Source organism: Rhamphochromis sp. 'chilingali', assembly GCF_963969265.1.
Source record: "Rhamphochromis sp. 'chilingali' genome assembly, chromosome: 15".
Lineage (NCBI taxonomy): Eukaryota > Metazoa > Chordata > Actinopteri > Cichliformes > Cichlidae > Rhamphochromis > Rhamphochromis sp. 'chilingali'.
This window is the reverse complement of record NC_137942.1, coordinates 24,657,285-24,678,943: the sequence shown is the minus strand read 5'-3', so window position 1 is coordinate 24,678,943 and position 21,659 is coordinate 24,657,285. Positions and strand designations below refer to the sequence as shown.

Sequence of the window (21,659 nt, the reverse complement as noted above, 5' to 3'; positions counted from 1 at the left end):
CACAAGCTTTGTCACAAGTGCAATACTTTAATTTTCTGCTGCTCATTCCTGTGCAATATCCCATCTGCCCTCCCGTCATATTTCTTTTCAAGATTTTCTTATTTAATCACTAATGTACATATATTTATATTTATAGATACATATATATTCAGTCATCTTTTCTCTTTTACCATGTCTCTCTAATATTTTGCTCCTTGCTATTTTTCTATTTTCTTTATTATTTTATTTTATTTTAATATATTTTCTCCTACTGTGCATGCTGCTGAGTGACTGCTGCTCGTCAAACACATTTAATAGCAATGTTGACCCTGTGCTAACTTGCATATGACAAATAAATCTGAAAACTAAAACTAAACTAAGGAAAGAAGGATGGAAGGAAAGATCACAAGCTTTGTCACAAAGGAAAGAAGGATGGAAGGAAGGATCACATGCATTGTCACAAAGGAAAGAAGGGTGGAAGGAAGGATCACATGCATTGTCACAAAGGAAAGAAGGATGGAAGGAAGGATCACATGCATTGTCACAAAGGAAAGAAGGATGGAAGGAAGGATCACATGCATTGTTACAAAGGAAAGAAGGATGGAAGGAAGGATCACAAGCATTGTCACAAAGGAAAGAAGGATGGAAGGAAGGATCACAAGCTTTGTCACAAAGGAAAGAAGGATGGAAGGAAGGAAAGATCACAAGCTTTGTCACAAGTGCAATACTTTAATTTTCTGCTGCTCATTCCTGTGCAATATCCCATCTGCCCTCCCGTCATATTTCTTTTCAAGATTTTCTTATTTAATCACTAATGTACATATATTTATATTTATAGATACATATATATTCAGTCATCTTTTCTCTTTTACCATGTCTCTCTAATATTTTGCTCCTTGCTATTTTTCTATTTTCTTTATTATTTTATTTTATTTTAATATATTTTCTCCTACTGTGCATGCTGCTGAGTGACTGCTGCTCGTCAAACACATTTAATTGCAATGTTGACCCTGTGCTAACTTGCATATGACAAATAAATCTGAAAACTAAAACTAAACTAAGGAAAGAAGGATGGAAGGAAAGATCACAAGCTTTGTCACAAAGGAAAGAAGGATGGAAGGAAGGATCACAAGCTTTGTCACAAAGGAAAGAAGGATGGGAGGAAAGATCACAAGCTTTGTCACAAAGGAAAGAAGGATGGAAGGAAGGATCACATGCATTGTCACAAAGGAAAGAACGATGGAAGGCAGGATGACATGCAATGTCACAAAGGAAAGAAGGATGGAAGGAAGAATCACATGCATTGTCACAAAGGAAAGAAGGATGGAAGGAAGGATCACAAGCATTGTCACAAAGGAAAGAACGATGGAAGGCAGGATGACATGCAATGTCACAAAGGAAAGAAGGATGGAAGGAAGAATCACATGCATTGTCACAAAGGAAAGAAGGATGGAAGGAAGGATCACATGCATTGTCACAAAGGAAAGAAGGATGGAAGGAAGGATCAAATGCATTGTCACAAAGGAAAGAAGGATGGAAGGAAGGATCACAAGCATTGTCACAAAGGAAAGAAGGATGGAAGGAAGGATCACAAGCATTGTCACAAAGGAAAGAAGGATGGAAGGAAGGATCACAAGCTTTGTCACAAAGGAAAGAAGGATGGAAGGAAAGATCACAAGCTTTGTCACAAGTGCAATACTTTAATTTTCTGCTGCTCATTCCTGTGCAATATCCCATCTGCCCTCCCGTCATATTTCTTTTCAAGATTTTCTTATTTAATCACTAATGTACATATATTTATATTTATAGATACATATATATTCAGTCATCTTTTCTCTTTTACCATGTCTCTCTAATATTTTGCTCCTTACTATTTTTCTATTTTCTTTATTGTTTTATTTTATTTTAATATATTTTCTCCTACTGTGCATGCTGCTGAGTGACTGCTGCTCGTCAAACACATTTAATTGCAATGTTGACCCTGTGCTAACTTGCATATGACAAATAAATCTGAAAACTGAAACAAAACTAAGGAAAGAAGGATGGAAGGAAAGATCACAAGCTTTGTCACAAAGGAAAGAAGGATGGAAGGAAGGATCACAAGCTTTGTCACAAAGGAAAGAAGGATGGGAGGAAAGATCACAAGCTTTGTCACAAAGGAAAGAAGGATGGATGGAAGGATCACATGCATTGTCACAAAGGAAAGAAGGAAGGAAGGAAGGAAGGAAGGATCACAAGCATTGTCACAAAGGAAAGAAGGATGGAAGGAAGAATCACATGCATTGTCACAAAGGAAAGAAGGATGGAAGGAAGGATCACATGCATTGTCACAAAGGAAAGAACGATGGAAGGAAGGATCACATGCATTGTCACAAAGGAAAGAAGGATGGAAGGAAGGATCACATGCATTGTCACAAAGGAAAGAAGGATGGAAGGAAGGATCACATGCATTGTCACAAAGGAAAGAACGATGGAAGGCAGGATGACATGCAATGTCACAAAGGAAAGAAGGATGGAAGGAAGAATCACATGCATTGTCACAAAGGAAAGAACGATGGAAGGAAGGATCACATGCATTGTCACAAAGGAAAGAAGGATGGAAGGAAGGATCACATGCATTGTCACAAAGGAAAGAAGGATGGAAGGAAGGATCACATGCATTGTCACAAAGGAAAGAACGATGGAAGGCAGGATGACATGCAATGTCACAAAGGAAAGAAGGATGGAAGGAAGAATCACATGCATTGTCACAAAGGAAAGAAGGATGGAAGGAAGGATCACAAGCATTGTCACAAAGGAAAGAAGGATGGAAGGAAGGATCACAAGCATTGTCACAAAGGAAAGAAGGATGGAAGGAAGGATCACATGCATTGTCACAAAGGAAAGAACGATGGAAGGCAGGATGACATGCAATGTCACAAAGGAAAGAAGGATGGAAGGAAGAATCACATGCATTGTCACAAAGGATAGAAGGATGGAAGGAAGGATCACATGCATTGTCACAAAGGAAAGAAGGATGGAAGGAAGGATCACAAGCATTGTCACAAAGGAAAGAAGGATGGAAGGAAGGATCACAAGCATTGTCACAAAGGAAAGAAGGATGGAAGGAAGGATCACAAGCTTTGTCACAAAGGAAAGAAGGATGGAAGGAAGGAAAGATCACAAGCTTTGTCACAAGTGCAATACTTTAATTTTCTGCTGCTCATTCCTGTGCAATATCCCATCTGCCATCCTGTCATATTTCTTTTCAAGATTTTCTTATTTAATCACTAATGTACATATATTTATATTTATAGATACAGATATATTCAGTCATCTTTTCTCTTTTACCATGTCTCTCTAATATTTTGCTCCTTACTATTTTTCTATTTTCTTTATTGTTTTATTTTATTTTAATATATTTTCTCCTACTGTGCATGCTGCTGAGTGACTGCTGCTCGTCAAACACATTTAATTGCAATGTTGACCCTCTGCTAACTTGCATATGACAAATAAATCTGAAAACTGAAACTAAACTAAGGAAAGAAGGATGGAAGGAAAGATCACAAGCTTTGTCACAAAGGAAAGAAGGATGGAAGGAAGGATCACAAGCTTTGTCACAAAGGAAAGAAGGATGGGAGGAAAGATCACAAGCTTTGTCACAAAGGAAAGAAGGATGGATGGAAGGATCACATGCATTGTCACAAAGGAAAGAAGGATGGAAGGAAGGATCACAAGCATTGTCACAAAGGAAAGAAGGATGGAAGGAAGGATCACAAGCATTGTCACAAAGGAAAGAAGGATGGAAGGAAGGAAGGATCACAAGCATTGTCACAAAGGAAAGAAGGATGGAAGGAAGGATCACAAGCATTGTCACAAAGGAAAGAAGGATGGAAGGAAGGATCACATGCATTGTCACAAAGGAAAGAACGATGGAAGGCAGGATGACATGCAATGTCACAAAGGAAAGAAGGATGGAAGGAAGAATCACATGCATTGTCACAAAGGAAAGAAGGATGGAAGGAAGGATCACAAGCATTGTCACAAAGGAAAGAAGGATGGAAGGAAGGATCACAAGCATTGTCACAAAGGAAAGAAGGATGGAAGGAAGGATCACATGCATTGTCACAAAGGAAAGAACGATGGAAGGAAGGATGACATGCAATGTCACAAAGGAAAGAAGGATGGAAGGAAGAATCACATGCATTGTCACAAAGGATAGAAGGATGGAAGGAAGGATCACATGCATTGTCACAAAGGAAAGAAGGATGGAAGGAAGGATCACAAGCATTGTCACAAAGGAAAGAAGGATGGAAGGAAGGATCACAAGCATTGTCACAAAGGAAAGAAGGATGGAAGGAAGGATCACAAGCTTTGTCACAAAGGAAAGAAGGATGGAAGGAAGGAAAGATCACAAGCTTTGTCACAAGTGCAATACTTTAATTTTCTGCTGCTCATTCCTGTGCAATATCCCATCTGCCATCCTGTCATATTTCTTTTCAAGATTTTCTTATTTAATCACTAATGTACATATATTTATATTTATAGATACAGATATATTCAGTCATCTTTTCTCTTTTACCATGTCTCTCTAATATTTTGCTCCTTACTATTTTTCTATTTTCTTTATTGTTTTATTTTATTTTAATATATTTTCTCCTACTGTGCATGCTGCTGAGTGACTGCTGCTCGTCAAACACATTTAATTGCAATGTTGACCCTCTGCTAACTTGCATATGACAAATAAATCTGAAAACTGAAACTAAACTAAGGAAAGAAGGATGGAAGGAAAGATCACAAGCTTTGTCACAAAGGAAAGAAGGATGGAAGGAAGGATCACAAGCTTTGTCACAAAGGAAAGAAGGATGGGAGGAAAGATCACAAGCTTTGTCACAAAGGAAAGAAGGATGGATGGAAGGATCACATGCATTGTCACAAAGGAAAGAAGGATGGAAGGAAGGATCACAAGCATTGTCACAAAGGAAAGAAGGATGGAAGGAAGGATCACAAGCATTGTCACAAAGGAAAGAAGGATGGAAGGAAGGAAGGATCACAAGCATTGTCACAAAGGAAAGAAGGATGGAAGGAAGGATCACAAGCATTGTCACAAAGGAAAGAAGGATGGAAGGAAGGATCACATGCATTGTCACAAAGGAAAGAACGATGGAAGGCAGGATGACATGCAATGTCACAAAGAAAAGAAGGATGGAAGGCAGGATGACATGCAATGTCACAAAGGAAAGAAGGATGGAAGGAAGGATCACATGCATTGTCACAAAGGAAAGAAGGATGGAAGGAAGGATCACATGCAATGTCACAAAGGAAAGAAGGATGGAAGGAAGAATCACATGCATTGTCACAAAGGAAAGAAGGATGGAAGGAAGGATCACATGCATTGTCACAAAGGAAAGAAGGATGGAAGGATGGATCACAAGCTTTGTCACAAAGGAAAGAAGGATGGAAGGAAGGATCACAAGCTTTGTCACAAAGGAAAGAAGGATGGAAGGAAGGATCACATGCAATGTCACAAAGGAAAGAAGGATGGATGGAAGGAAGGAAGGAAGGATCACAAGCTTTGTCACAAAGGAAAGAAGGATGGAAGGAAGGAAAGATCACAAGCTTTGTCACAAGTGCAATACTTTAATTTTCTGCTGCTCATTCCTGTGCAATATCCCATCTGCCCTCCCGTCATATTTCTTTTCAAGATTTTCTTATTTAATCACTAATGTACATATATTTATATTTATAGATACATATATATTCAGTCATCTTTTCTCTTTTACCATGTCTCTCTAATATTTTGCTCCTTGCTATTTTTCTATTTTCTTTATTATTTTATTTTATTTTAATATATTTTCTCCTACTGTGCATGCTGCTGAGTGACTGCTGCTCGTCAAACACATTTAATAGCAATGTTGACCCTGTGCTAACTTGCATATGACAAATAAATCTGAAAACTAAAACTAAACTAAGGAAAGAAGGATGGAAGGAAAGATCACAAGCTTTGTCACAAAGGAAAGAAGGATGGAAGGAAGGATCACATGCATTGTCACAAAGGAAAGAAGGGTGGAAGGAAGGATCACATGCATTGTCACAAAGGAAAGAAGGATGGAAGGAAGGATCACATGCATTGTCACAAAGGAAAGAAGGATGGAAGGAAGGATCACATGCATTGTTACAAAGGAAAGAAGGATGGAAGGAAGGATCACAAGCATTGTCACAAAGGAAAGAAGGATGGAAGGAAGGATCACAAGCTTTGTCACAAAGGAAAGAAGGATGGAAGGAAGGAAAGATCACAAGCTTTGTCACAAGTGCAATACTTTAATTTTCTGCTGCTCATTCCTGTGCAATATCCCATCTGCCCTCCCGTCATATTTCTTTTCAAGATTTTCTTATTTAATCACTAATGTACATATATTTATATTTATAGATACATATATATTCAGTCATCTTTTCTCTTTTACCATGTCTCTCTAATATTTTGCTCCTTGCTATTTTTCTATTTTCTTTATTATTTTATTTTATTTTAATATATTTTCTCCTACTGTGCATGCTGCTGAGTGACTGCTGCTCGTCAAACACATTTAATTGCAATGTTGACCCTGTGCTAACTTGCATATGACAAATAAATCTGAAAACTGAAACTAAACTAAGGAAATAAGGATGGAAGGAAAGATCACAAGCTTTGTCACAAAGGAAAGAAGGATGGAAGGAAGGATCACAAGCTTTGTCACAAAGGAAAGAAGGATGGGAGGAAAGATCACAAGCTTTGTCACAAAGGAAAGAAGGATGGATGGAAGGATCACATGCATTGTCACAAAGGAAAGAAGGATGGAAGGAAGGAAGGATCACAAGCATTGTCACAAAGGAAAGAAGGATGGAAGGAAGAATCACATGCATTGTCACAAAGGAAAGAAGGATGGAAGGAAGGATCACATGCATTGTCACAAAGGAAAGAACGATGGAAGGCAGGATGACATGCAATGTCACAAAGGAAAGAAGGATGGAAGGAAGAATCACATGCATTGTCACAAAGGAAAGAAGGATGGAAGGAAGGATCACATGCATTGTCACAAAGGAAAGAACGATGGAAGGCAGGATGACATGCAATGTCACAAAGGAAAGAAGGATGGAAGGAAGAATCACATGCATTGTCACAAAGGAAAGAAGGATGGAAGGAAGGATCACAAGCATTGTCACAAAGGAAAGAAGGATGGAAGGAAGGATCACAAGCATTGTCACAAAGGAAAGAAGGATGGAAGGAAGGATCACATGCATTGTCACAAAGGAAAGAACGATGGAAGGCAGGATGACATGCAATGTCACAAAGGAAAGAAGGATGGAAGGAAGGATCACAAGCTTTGTCACAAAGGAAAGAAGGATGGGAGGAAAGATCACAAGCTTTGTCACAAAGGAAAGAAGGATGGATGGAAGGATCACATGCATTGTCACAAAGGAAAGAAGGAAGGAAGGAAGGAAGGAAGGATCACAAGCTTTGTCACAAGTGCAATACTTTAATTTTCTGCTGCTCATTCCTGTGCAATATCCCATCTGCCATCCTGTCATATTTCTTTTCAAGATTTTCTTATTTAATCACTAATGTACATATATTTATATTTATAGATACAGATATATTCAGTCATCTTTTCTCTTTTACCATGTCTCTCTAATATTTTGCTCCTTACTATTTTTCTATTTTCTTTATTGTTTTATTTTATTTTAATATATTTTCTCCTACTGTGCATGCTGCTGAGTGACTGCTGCTCGTCAAACACATTTAATTGCAATGTTGACCCTCTGCTAACTTGCATATGACAAATAAATCTGAAAACTGAAACTAAACTAAGGAAAGAAGGATGGAAGGAAAGATCACAAGCTTTGTCACAAAGGAAAGAAGGATGGAAGGAAGGATCACAAGCTTTGTCACAAAGGAAAGAAGGATGGGAGGAAAGATCACAAGCTTTGTCACAAAGGAAAGAAGGATGGATGGAAGGATCACATGCATTGTCACAAAGGAAAGAAGGATGGAAGGAAGGATCACAAGCATTGTCACAAAGGAAAGAAGGATGGAAGGAAGGATCACAAGCATTGTCACAAAGGAAAGAAGGATGGAAGGAAGGAAGGATCACAAGCATTGTCACAAAGGAAAGAAGGATGGAAGGAAGGATCACAAGCATTGTCACAAAGGAAAGAAGGATGGAAGGAAGGATGACATGCATTGTCACAAAGGAAAGAAGGATGGAAGGAAGGATGACATGCATTGTCACAAAGGAAAGAAGGATGGAAGGAAGGATCACAAGCTTTGTCACAAAGGAAAGAAGGATGGAAGGAAGGAAAGATCACAAGTTTTGTCACAAGTGCAATACTTTAATTTTCTGCTGCTCATTCCTGTGCAATATCCCATCTGCCCTCCCGTCATATTTCTTTTCAAGATTTTCTTATTTAATCACTAATGTACATATATTTATATTTATAGATACATATATATTCAGTCATCTTTTCTCTTTTACCATGTCTCTCTAATATTTTGCTCCTTACTATTTTTCTATTTTCTTTATTATTTTATTTTATTTTAATATATTTTCTCCTACTGTGCATGCTGCTGAGTGACTGCTGCTCGTCAAACACATTTAATTGCAATGTTGACCCTGTGCTAACTTGCATATGACAAATAAATCTGAAAACTGAAACTAAACTAAGGAAAGAAGGATGGAAGGAAAGATCACAAGCTTTGTCACAAAGGAAAGAAGGATGGAAGGAAGGATCACAAGCTTTGTCACAAAGGAAAGAAGGATGGGAGGAAAGATCACAAGCTTTGTCACAAAGGAAAGAAGGATGGATGGAAGGATCACATGCATTGTCACAAAGGAAAGAAGGATGGATGGAAGGATCACATGCATTGTCACAAAGGAAAGAACGATGGAAGGCAGGATGACATGCAATGTCACAAAGGAAAGAAGGATGGAAGGAAGAATCACATGCATTGTCACAAAGGAAAGAAGGATGGAAGGAAGGATCACATGCATTGTCACAAAGGAAAGAACGATGGAAGGCAGGATGACATGCAATGTCACAAAGGAAAGAAGGATGGAAGGAAGAATCACATGCATTGTCACAAAGGAAAGAAGGATGGAAGGAAGGATCACATGCATTGTCACAAAGGAAAGAACGATGGAAGGCAGGATGACATGCAATGTCACAAAGGAAAGAAGGATGGAAGGAAGAATCACATGCATTGTCACAAAGGAAAGAAGGATGGAAGGAAGGATCACAAGCATTGTCACAAAGGAAAGAAGGATGGAAGGAAGGATCACATGCACTGTCACAAAGGAAAGAATGATGGAAGGCAGGATGACATTCAATGTCACAAAGGAAAGAAGGATGGAAGGAAGAATCACATGCATTGTCACAAAGGAAAGAAGGATGGAAGGAAGGATCACATGCATTGTCACAAAGGAAAGAAGGATGGAAGGAAGGATCACAAGCATTGTCACAAAGGAAAGAAGGATGGAAGGAAGGATCACTTGCATTGTCACAAAGGAAAGAACGATGGAAGGCAGGATGACATGCAATGTCACAAAGGAAAGAAGGATGGAAGGAAGAATCACATGCATTGTCACAAAGGAAAGAAGGATGGAAGGAAGGATCACATGCATTGTCACAAAGGAAAGAAGGATGGAAGGCAGGATGTCATGCATTGTCACAAAGGAAAGAAGGATGGAAGGATGGATCACAAGCTTTGTCACAAAGGAAAGAAGGATGGAAGGAAGGATCACAAGCTTTGTCACAAAGGAAAGAAGGATGGAAGGAAGGATCACATGCATTATCACAAAGGAAAGAAGGATGGAAGGATGGATCACAAGCTTTGTCACAAAGGAAAGAAGGATGGAAGGAAGGATCACAAGCTTTGTCACAAAGGAAAGAAGGATGGAAGGAAGGATCACAGGCTTTGTCACAAAGGAAAGAAGGATGGAAGAAGGATCACAACCATGGTCACAAAGGAAAGAAGGATGGAAGGAAAAATCACATGCATTGTCACAAAGGAAAGAAGGATGGAAGGAAGGATCACATGCATTGTCACAAATGAAAGAAGGATGGAAGGAAGGATCACATGCATTGTCACAAAGGAAAGAAGGATGGAAGGAAGGATCACAAGCATTGTCACAAAGGAAAGAAGGATGGAAGGAAGGATCACAAGCATTGTCACAAAGGAAAGAAGGATGGAAGGAAGGATCACAAGCTTTGTCACAAAGGAAAGAAGGATGGAAGGAAGGAAAGATCACAAGCTTTGTCACAAGTGCAATACTTTAATTTTCTGCTGCTCATTCCTGTGCAATATCCCATCTGCCCTCCCGTCATATTTCTTTTCAAGATTTTCTTATTTAATCACTAATGTACATATATTTATATTTATAGATACATATATATTCAGTCATCTTTTCTCTTTTACCATGTCTCTCTAATATTTTGCTCCTTACTATTTTTCTATTTTCTTTATTGTTTTATTTTATTTTATTATATTTTCTCCTACTGTGCATGCTGCTGAGTGACTGCTGCTCGTCAAACACATTTAATTGCAATGTTGACCCTGTGCTAACTTGCATATGACAAATAAATCTGAAAACTGAAACTAAACTAAGGAAAGAAGGATGGAAGGAAAGATCACAAGCTTTGTCACAAAGGAAAGAAGGATGGAAGGAAGGATCACAAGCTTTGTCACAAAGGAAAGAAGGATGGGAGGAAAGATCACAAGCTTTGTCACAAAGGAAAGAAGGATGGATGGAAGGATCACATGCATTGTCACAAAGGAAAGAAGGATGGAAGGAAGGAAGGATCACAAGCATTGTCACAAAGGAAAGAAGGATGGAATGAAGAATCACATGCATTGTCACAAAGGAAAGAAGGATGGAAGGAAGGATCACATGCATTGTCACAAAGGAAAGAACGATGGAAGGCAGGATGACATGCAATGTCACAAAGGAAAGAAGGATGGAAGGAAGAATCACATGCATTGTCACAAAGGAAAGAAGGATGGAAGGAAGGATCACATGCATTGTCACAAAGGAAAGAACGATGGAAGGAAGGATCACATGCAATGTCACAAAGGAAAGAACGATGGAAGGCAGGATGACATGCAATGTCACAAAGGAAAGAAGGATGGAAGGAAGAATCACATGCATTGTCACAAAGGAAAGAAGGATGGAAGGAAGGATCACATGCATTGTCACAAAGGAAAGAAGGATGGAAGGAAGGATCACAAGCATTGTCACAAAGGAAAGAAGGATGGAAGGAAGGATCACATGCATTGTCACAAAGGAAAGAACGATGGAAGGCAGGATGACATGCAATGTCACAAAGGAAAGAAGGATGGAAGGAAGAATCACATGCATTGTCACAAAGGAAAGAAGGATGGAAGGAAGGATCACAAGCATTGTCACAAAGGAAAGATGATGGAAGGAAGGATCACAAGCATTGTCACAAAGGAAAGAAGGATGGAAGGAAGGATCACATGCATTGTCACAAAGGAAAGAACGATGGAAGGCAGGATGACATGCAGTGTCACAAAGGAAAGAAGGATGGAAGGAAGGATCACAAGCTTTGTCACAAAGGAAAGAAGGATGGAAGGAAGGATCACAAGCTTTGTCAAAAAGGAAAGAAGGATGGATGGAAGGATCACATGCATTGTCACAAAGGAAAGAACGATGGAAGGAAGAATCACATGCATTGTCACAAAGGAAAGAAGGATGGAAGGAAGGATCACATGCATTGTCACAAAGGAAAGAACGATGGAAGGCAGGATGACATGCAATGTCACAAAGGAAAGAAGGATGGAACGAAGAATCACATGCATTGTCACAAAGGAAAGAAGGATGGAAGGAAGGATCACATGCATTGTCACAAAGGAAAGAAGGATGGAAGGAAGGATCACAAGCATTGTCACAAAGGAAAGAAGGATGGAAGGAAGGATCACAAGCATTGTCACAAAGGAAAGAAGGATGGAAGGAAGGATCACATGCATTGTCACAAAGGAAAGAACGATGGAAGGCAGGATGACATGCAATGTCACAAAGGAAAGAAGGATGGAAGGAAGAATCACATGCATTGTCACAAAGGAAAGAAGGATGGAAGGAAGGATCACATGCATTGTCACAAAGGAAAGAAGGATGGAAGGAAGGATCACAAGCATTGTCACAAAGGAAAGAAGGATGGAAGGAAGGATCACAAGCTTTGTCACAAAGGAAAGAAGGATGGAAGGAAGGAAAGATCACAAGCTTTGTCACAAGTGCAATACTTTAATTTTCTGCTGCTCATTCCTGTGCAATATCCCATCTGCCCTCCCGTCATATTTCTTTTCAAGATTTTCTTATTTAATCACTAATGTACATATATTTATATTTATAGATACATATATATTCAGTCATCTTTTCTCTTTTACCATGTCTCTCTAATATTTTGCTCCTTACTATTTTTCTATTTTCTTTATTGTTTTATTTTATTTTAATATATTTTCTCCTACTGTGCATGCTGCTGAGTGACTGCTGCTCGTCAAACACATTTAATTGCAATGTTGACCCTGTGCTAAGTTGAATATGACAAATAAATCTGAAAACTGAAACTAAACTAAGGAAAGAAGGATGGAAGGAAAGATCACAAGCTTTGTCACAAAGGAAAGAAGGATGGAAGGAAGGATCACAAGCTTTGTCACAAAGGAAAGAAGGATGGGAGGAAAGATCACAAGCTTTGTCACAAAGGAAAGAAGGATGGATGGAAGGATCACATGCATTGTCACAAAGGAAAGAAGGATGGAAGGAAGGAAGGATCACAAGCATTGTCACAAAGGAAAGAAGGATGGAAGGAAGGATCACAAGCATTGTCACAAAGGAAAGAAGGATGGAAGGAAGGATCACATGCATTGTCACAAAGGAAAGATCGATGGAAGGCAGGATGACATGCAATGTCACAAAGAAAAGAAGGATGGAAGGAAGAATCACATGCATTGTCACAAAGGAAAGAAGGATGGAAGGAAGGATCACATGCATTGTCACAAAGGAAAGAACGATGGAAGGCAGGATGACATGCAATGTCACAAAGGAAAGAAGGATGGAAGGAAGAATCACATGCATTGTCACAAAGGAAAGAAGGATGGAAGGAAGGATCACAAGCATTGTCACAAAGGAAAGAAGGATGGAAGGAAGGATCACAAGCATTGTCACAAAGGAAAGAAGGATGGAAGGAAGGATCACATGCATTGTCACAAAGGAAAGAACGATGGAAGGCAAAATGACATGCAATGTCACAAAGGAAAGAAGGATGGAAGGAAGAATCACATGCATTGTCACAAAGGAAAGAAGGATGGAAGGAAGGATCACATGCATTGTCACAAAGGAAAGAAGGATGGAATGATGGATCACAAGCTTTGTCACAAAGGAAAGAAGGATGGAAGGAAGGATCACAAGCTTTGTCACAAAGGAAAGAAGGATGGAAGGAAGGATCACATGCAATGTCACAAAGGAAAGAAGGATGGAAGGAAGGAAGGAAGGATCACAAGCTTTGTCACAAAGGAAAGAAGGATGGAAGGAAGGAAGGAAGGATCACAAGCTTTGTCACAAAGGAAAGAAGGATGGAAGGAAGGAAAGATCACAAGCTTTGTCACAAGTGCAATACTTTAATTTTCTGCTGCTCATTCCTGTGCAATATCCCATCTGCCCTCCCGTCATATTTCTTTTCAAGATTTTCTTATTTAATCACTAATGTACATATATTTATATTTATAGATACATATATATTCAGTCATCTTTTCTCTTTTACCATGTCTCTCTAATATTTTGCTCCTTGCTATTTTTCTATTTTCTTTATTATTTTATTTTATTTTAATATATTTTCTCCTACTGTGCATGCTGCTGAGTGACTGCTGCTCGTCAAACACATTTAATTGCAATGTTGACCCTGTGCTAACTTGCATATGACAAATAAACCTGAAAACTAAAACTAAACTAAGGAAAGAAGGATGGAAGGAAGGATCACAAGCTTTGTCACAAAGGAAAGAAGGAGGGAAGGATCACATGCATTGTTACAAAGAAAAGAAGGATGGAAGGAAGGATCACAAGCATTGTCACAAAGGAAAGAAGGATGGAAGGAAGGATCACAAGCATTGTCACAAAGGAAAGAAGGAGGGAAGGATCACATGCATTGTCACAAAGGAAAGAAGGATGGAAGGAAGGATCACATGCATTGTCACAAAGGAAAGAAGGATCGAAGGAAGGATCACATGCAATGTCACAAAGGAAAGAAGGATAGAAGGAAGGATCACATGCATTGTCACAAAGGAAAGAAGGATGGAAGGAAGGATCACAAGCATTGTCACAAAGGAAAGAAGGATGGAAGGAAGGATCACAAGCTTTGTCACAAAGGAAAGAAGGATGGAAGGAAGGAAAGATCACAAGCATTGTCACAAGTGCAATACTTTAATTTTCTGCTGCTCATTCCTGTGCAATATCCCATCTGCCCTCCCGTCATATTTCTTTTCAAGATTTTCTTATTTAATCACTAATGTACATATATTTATATTTATAGATACATATATATTCAGTCATCTTTTCTCTTTTACCATGTCTCTCTAATATTTTGCTCCTTGCTATTTTTCTATTTTCTTTATTATTTTATTTTATTTTAATATATTTTCTCCTACTGTGCATGCTGCTGAGTGACCGCTGCTCGTCAAACACATTTAATTGCAATGTTGACCCTGTGCTAACTTGCATATGACAAATAAATCTGAAAACTAAAACCAAGAGCACCTGGCTGCAGCCACTGTCCACTGTGGAGCTCCACAGTAACCGGAAACACGTGACCTCCACAGTAACCGGAAACACGTGACCTCCACACTAGCCGTAAACACGTAACTTCGGTTAAATCGACTTTGACAGCGAAAACTAAATTGCCTTTTTGTTAGTATAAAATGGTTTTAAGTGGGGTTTTTTTTTTAACACTCTGGGTTTGTTCAAAAAAAATTCACCATCCCCTAAATTGTTCGTGGCCAAAAGTGACACTTGCTGTTTCGCTGATTTATTATTATTTTTACAGGACATCGTGTTGTGCGTTCTGATTGCTGTAGACCATTGTCAATCAATCTAGTCCAGTGTCTCCTGTACAGGAGCGGTCCCTAATAGGCCCACGGACCGGTCCCGGTCCGTGAGTCCTTTGGTACCGTTCCGCGAGGGTTGATCCTCCGGTGTGAAATGTATGGTTGTAGTTGTGTGTCTTATTTTGAAAGAACTATTTACGCGTTACCATAGCGACCAGAGAGCGTTAAGAAGCAGAGAGGAGGATGTCACTGTCATTGTTGTTGGCGCACAGCTCAAGTCACGTTTATTATTATATTTACAAAATACCACAGTTTCTTTTTTTTATTCTTTTGTTGTATTTATCCGCGACACCTTAAAGGTAGTTCCCTGAAAATATTGTCTGACATTAAAGTGGTCTGTGGTGCAAAAAAGGTTGGGGACTCCCGCTGTACAGTACAGAATGCGTTTAGCTTGTCGAATTTACATAAATCTTCGATCGCTAGCAGTGTAACTCTGAAGTGCTGTACTGTACGTTTGGAAGTTTTCTCCCAAACAAACACAACAATGCCGACGAAACGTTTTGCACCCTCAAATGCACCTTTAGGTTTCATTCCATAATACTGGACTTGTGTTTCTACAAAGGTTTGAACTCTAAGAGTGTTTAAACAAAGAGAAAAGTGTGAAAATGTTCATTCCTGTCTGAGAAAAGTGTATAAAGCATGTAGTGAGGGGTTTTACAGTCTTAACATCTGTAATAATTGTAAAAAATAAAGTTGGCTATGGATTTCACCTACCGCGGGTTATTTTTTGAACGTAACACCAGCGATAAACGAGGCACCGCTGTATTATTAATAGTAGTGTCTGGGACATCTAATTGATTAACATCAACATTGATTATTATGCACTATTATTTTTGTTCAAGGAGAGCCAAAAATATACAACTCTCTCTCAGCTTGTTTGTTGCCAAAAATGGCCACTTTTTGTGTATGTTCACAAAATGCTATAAAATGTATATTTCTTAAAACATTTATCTACTTTTACCGACGTGACTCTTTAAAATAGCACCAGTCCTTTTCATCAAAATCAAAATTGTATCTAAATCTTTTACTCTTTATAGCCAGTTAGGTTATATATTACCATTAACTTTTCTGGTAAAACGGTGATAAAGTCCTAATGTTTTCATGAAACTTCCTTTTTTTCCCCATCTGAGCATCGGGGAAAAGGCCGTCTTGCAATTGTTGAGGTCACTAGTGTGTGCCCCATTTCTTCCAGGATCACTCTCTTTATAGGTTTTAGTGGACTCCTAGTACTGCGAAGTGGTTTCATGGTACAAAGGGATTGTATTCCAAGATCTGGGAGACTGTAGAAATGAGCAGTGATGCCCTTCCTACCATCTTTCCAGAAAAATAAGTGATCTGTAAGCTGTTAGGCTGACTTACAGCAGCAGCACTTTCTGCACCTGCATAAACTCCAGGACACATTTACTAACGGTGTTTGTTGCTGTATGTGCAGCTTTGAATTTTTTAATAATATATATTTTGTTAATATTTTGGCTATGGTGTCTTGTTATGAAATGTAAAAGAGTAAAAGTGTTTTTAGCAGGTGCTTCAAAGCTAAGTTTGACTGGGAAACTCAAAGCTCAATTGGCTGTATCAACAGAAATTCACTGCAGCCTATGTAATATTTCATGCGTCATAATTTATTCTACTCTATCTTGCAAATACATATTTGTGTGGCAATGTCATGCACAACACACATAACTATTAGATCCTTAAGATCAAACCCGTGTCATTGTTTTGGTCCACTGCAGTGCAGTAGTCAAAAAAAAGAATAAGTGAAGTGTCCACAGATAGCCAGGATAGAGCCCAGAGTGTTAATGTTTAAAATGTATAAAAATATTATTGATTACAATTCTTTACTGTTAATATCAACAATAAGCTTTTTATTTTGAAATTACAAGTTTAAAAAAATGCTGTTACATTTACATTTAATGCTGTTTCACTGTAATCATTTATTATAAGTATGGACACAGAATCAAGTGAACAACATTTTGAAATAAGTTTAATTGGAATTTTGTACTATGCAAAAACAAAACAACAACAACAACAACAACAACATATTAAACAAACACAGCCAGTGCCTTCATTTGTCCATTACATGTCAAACATAGCACTGACCCTTAGCCCCTGATCATCAGCACATGCTTTCAAAAAGAGCTCCATGTCCTTTGCAAACTGAAAAACAAAGAGGAACAAGTCCCTTGCTCCAGTGTTTTCTTCCTCTGACATGTCTCTTAAGACCCTCTGCTGGTCCCCTTGATTTAAGGACAGATATTTGGGCATTGTTACATGTGCCTTATTTTGGACAGCCCACTGCACAGCAGGACGCAGATCTTCAACAACTGCTGGCTCCTGTGTCAGGCAAATGGGGATGAAAACATAGTTATTTCTCTGTTGCAGAACAGTTTTTTAACAGTTATTCAAATGTCACTAACCATGTAATTACACTACTGTTTAAAGTGAATACTGACCTGACTGACTTCCTGGAACTTGCGCTTTTTCAGTCTGAAAATGGGCACGTGTTGTCCTTCAAGCACAGCTTTGGCTTCCTCTCTCCAGTGTGCAAATAGCTTGCCAGAGCTACGAAGAGTAAGGCCACAGTGCGGGCATGTCATTTTCATGGACTTTCCATCAGCTGCAGTTTTATTGAACACAGAGGGTAGAGCTTATGAATGTTCTAACAAAGACTCAGAAAATGGTTCAGATACCGAAGACAAAACCTTGGGGGGGGGGGGGGGGGGGAGACGGGTCTCCTCGAAGAGTTCAGCGGGGAGCAGTCCTGATAATGGTGGCTGACTTGGCATTGAAGAATGCTGACAAGACAATAAATGCCTTGCCATATCCCCACGCCGTATGATTGTAATCTTACAGACAGGGCAGTGAAAGTGTCCTGTTGTCCTACAAGGCTGCCTGCACCGGCATATCATTTTATCTGTAAGAGAAAAAAACAAACAAACAAACAGATGTAATTTAAATGTAGTTGTATAGAATGCAATCAATTTGTCTAACAATCAGATTGTACATGTTAACAAAAACATCCAAGCCAACCTCAATAATGAAAGCAAAATGGTATGGATCACAAAAGTTATGTCAAGAAAAGTGGTGAAAAGTAAATAAAAATATATTTTATAAAAACACTATTTTTGTTGCAGATGAATGCACTGAACTGTACAATATCAACAGCAACTTTTAAGTCAACAAAGATACTGCAGAAGTGCTTAAAAAAGTGCATATTTATAACTATAAAGTATATTTAATACAAACATACCTTTTAAAGGCAAAGCATTTTTTATATGCACACTTAGATGCTCCTCAATCTTTGCCCTGACAGTAGGGCTGAAAGTGGGGCACAGAGGGCAGTGAAAGAGTCCTCTGCAACACGTGTTGCATTCCTGCAATTCTGGCTTTAAGCCTGAATTCCAGATTGATGTGTGCATCTAAAACACAGAGAGAAACAGATAAACACCATATACACATTTAAGTTAAGGTTTTAGCAGAAATAACAATTTACACTTGGCATGTAATAGATTTGGGAAGAAAATTCTTGAAAAAAAAACCCCAAATATTTTAAAAGACACTTTAATCTGTGAGATATGTTTCTATTGACATATAACAGTCAATTGAACAGAGGCTAACTAAAATCTGGGCAATAAAAAAGCTGTACAGAAAAGAATGACGAATAGAAGTATTGATAAATATATAAATCTGTTTGTGACGAAATTTGCAGTGTTGACGCTAACCAAAGGTGTCACAAGTACACACGTTCCTTACTACAGTTTAGATACCTCTGTTTAGAAAGCACTGGCTCGACTTTTTAGTCAAGTCGAAGTAAGAAGTACAGGGTCTAAAATATAATTTATGTACAAAATTTTGAAGTAATCTTGCGTCCAAAGCACGCGTGCTGATTTACAAATGTACGGATTACAAAGTACAGATACGCGTGCTAAAATGTGAGAAGTAGAAGTATAAAGAAGTATACAGTAGGCACAAAAAAGTACAGCAGTAAAGTAAAGATACCAGAAAATTCTACTTAAGTACAGTATTGAAGTATTCGTTATTTTGCATCTCTGACGCCAACAATAAATCATACTCTAATGCAAAATGTGGTTTTTGCTTCTTCTCGCCCACAGAAGCCGTTAATCCAGCTCTCTTACTAAAACCAGGCCCAGGAAAAAGCATATCTGTGTGTTTCTCTGCCATGGAGCACGATGAAAAAACATTAAAATAAGGAGGAATGTTGTTGTAACGCAAAAAAAGTGGCAACATGATCATTGTAAGAAAACTAGACGATTCCTAGAATTATGAAATCACTAACGGCAAATTTATATAAGAAAGACTTAACTAACCTTTGCGATCAACTTGCAAGACTTCCACGGTATCCATGCGTGTTTACGGCTACTGTGGAGGTCACGTGCTTCCGGCTACTGTGGAGGTCACGTGCTTCCGGCTACTGTGGAGCTCCACAGTGGCTGCAGCCAGACCCTTCTCACTAAAACTAAACAAAGGAAAGAAGGATGGATGGAAGGATCACATGCATTGTCACCAAGGAAAGAAGGATGGAAGGAAGGATCACAAGCATTGTCACAAAGGAAAGAAGGATGGAAGGAAGGATCACAAACTTTGTCACAAAGGAAAGAAGGATGGAAGGAAGGATCACATGCATTGTCACAAAGGAAAGAAGGATGGAAGGAAGGATCACAAGCTTTGTCACAAAGGAAAGAAGGATGGATGGAAGGATCACATGCATTGTCACAAAGGAAAGAAGGATGGAAGGAAGGAAGGATCACAAGCATTGTCACAAAGGAAAGAAGGATGGAAGGAAGAATCACATGCATTGTCACAAAGGAAAGAAGGATGGAAGGAAGGATCACATGCATTGTCACAAAGGAAAGAACGATGGAAGGCAGGATGACATGCAATGTCACAAAGGAAAGAAGGATGGAAGGAAGAATCACATGCATTGTCACAAAGGAAAGAAGGATGGAAGGAAGGATCACATGCAATGTCACAAAGGAAAGAACGATGGAAGGCAGGATGACATGCAATGTCACAAAGGAAAGAAGGATGGAAGGAAAAATCACATGCATTGTCACAAAGGAAAAAAGGATGGAAGGAAGGATCACAAGCATTGTCACAAAGGAAAGAAGGATGGAAGGAAGGATCACAAGCATTGTCACAAAGGAAAGAAGGATGGAAGGAAGGATCACATGCATTGTCACAAAGGAAAGAAGGATGGAAGGATGGATCACAAGTTTTGTCACAAAGGAAAGAAGGATGGAAGGAAGGAAAGATCACAAGCTTTGTCACAAGTGCAATACTTTAATTTTCTGCTGCTCATTCCTGTGCAATATCCCATCTGCCCTCCCGTCATATTTCTTTTCAAGATTTTCTTATTTAATCACTAATGTACATATATTTATATTTATAGATACATATATATTCAGTCATCTTTTCTCTTTTACCATGTCTCTCTAATATTTTGCTCCTTACTATTTTTCTATTTTCTTTATTGTTTTATTTTATTTTAATATATTTTCTCCTACTGTGCATGCTGCTGAGTGACTGCTGCTCGTAAAACACATTTAATTGCAATGTTGACCCTGTGCTAACTTGCATATGACAAATAAATCTGAAAACTGAAACTAAACTAAGGAAAGAAGGATGGAAGGAAAGATCACAAGCTTTGTCACAAAGGAAAGAAGGATGGAAGGAAGGATCACAAGCTTTGTCACAAAGGAAAGAAGGATGGGAGGAAAGATCACAAGCTTTGTCACAAAGGAAAGAAGGATGGATGGAAGGATCACATGCATTGTCACAAAGGAAAGAAGGATGGAAGGAAGGAAGGATCACAAGCATTGTCACAAAGGAAAGAAGGATGGAAGGAAGAATCACATGCATTGTCACAAAGGAAAGAAGGATGGAAGGAAGGATCACATTCATTGTCACAAAGGAAAGAACGATGGAAGGCAGGATGACATGCAATGTCACAAAGGAAAGAAGGATGGAAGGAAGAATCACATGCATTGTCACAAAGGAAAGAAGGATGGAAGGAAGGATCACATGCATTGTCACAAAGGAAAGAACGATGGAAGGCAGGATGACATGCAATGTCACAAAGGAAAGAAGGATGGAAGGAAGAATCACATGCATTGTCACAAAGGAAAGAAGGATGGAAGGAAGGATCACAAGCATTGTCACAAAGGAAAGAAGGATGGAAGGAAGGATCACATGCATTGTCACAAAGGAAAGAACGATGGAAGGCAGGATGACATGCAATGTCACAAAGGAAAGAAGGATGGAAGGAACACTGTTAACCTTTGCTGTATTTTTCACAGTAAAATACCACAAAATGCCCAGTAACTTACCTGAAAACATTTCTACAGTTAATTACTGTAATTTGCTTTGCATTATGGGTATATTAAGGTTATTTACATTTACTTACTGTATTTTTTAAAATTGCGGTAGTAGTTATACCTACCGTTAACACATTAGCAGTAGTGCTACTGTATTATGTGATTTGAATGGTTCATCATACTGTTTGTGTATTTTTACTCTTTCAGTGGTTGGTTGCAATAGT

General features: G+C 38.7%; 1 long non-coding RNA gene across 1 annotated transcript; it reads right to left on the bottom strand.

Annotated features, from left to right (window-relative positions):
• Positions 1-17,825: 17,825 nt before the first annotated feature.
• LOC308411489 lies at positions 17,826-19,563 on the bottom strand. Its single transcript, XR_013974395.1, has 3 exons — positions 19,429-19,563; positions 18,351-18,519; positions 17,826-18,014 (listed from the first exon to the last, which is right to left on the bottom strand). It is a non-coding gene; the product is annotated as an uncharacterized lncRNA (long non-coding RNA).
• Positions 19,564-21,659: the final 2,096 nt, after the last annotated feature.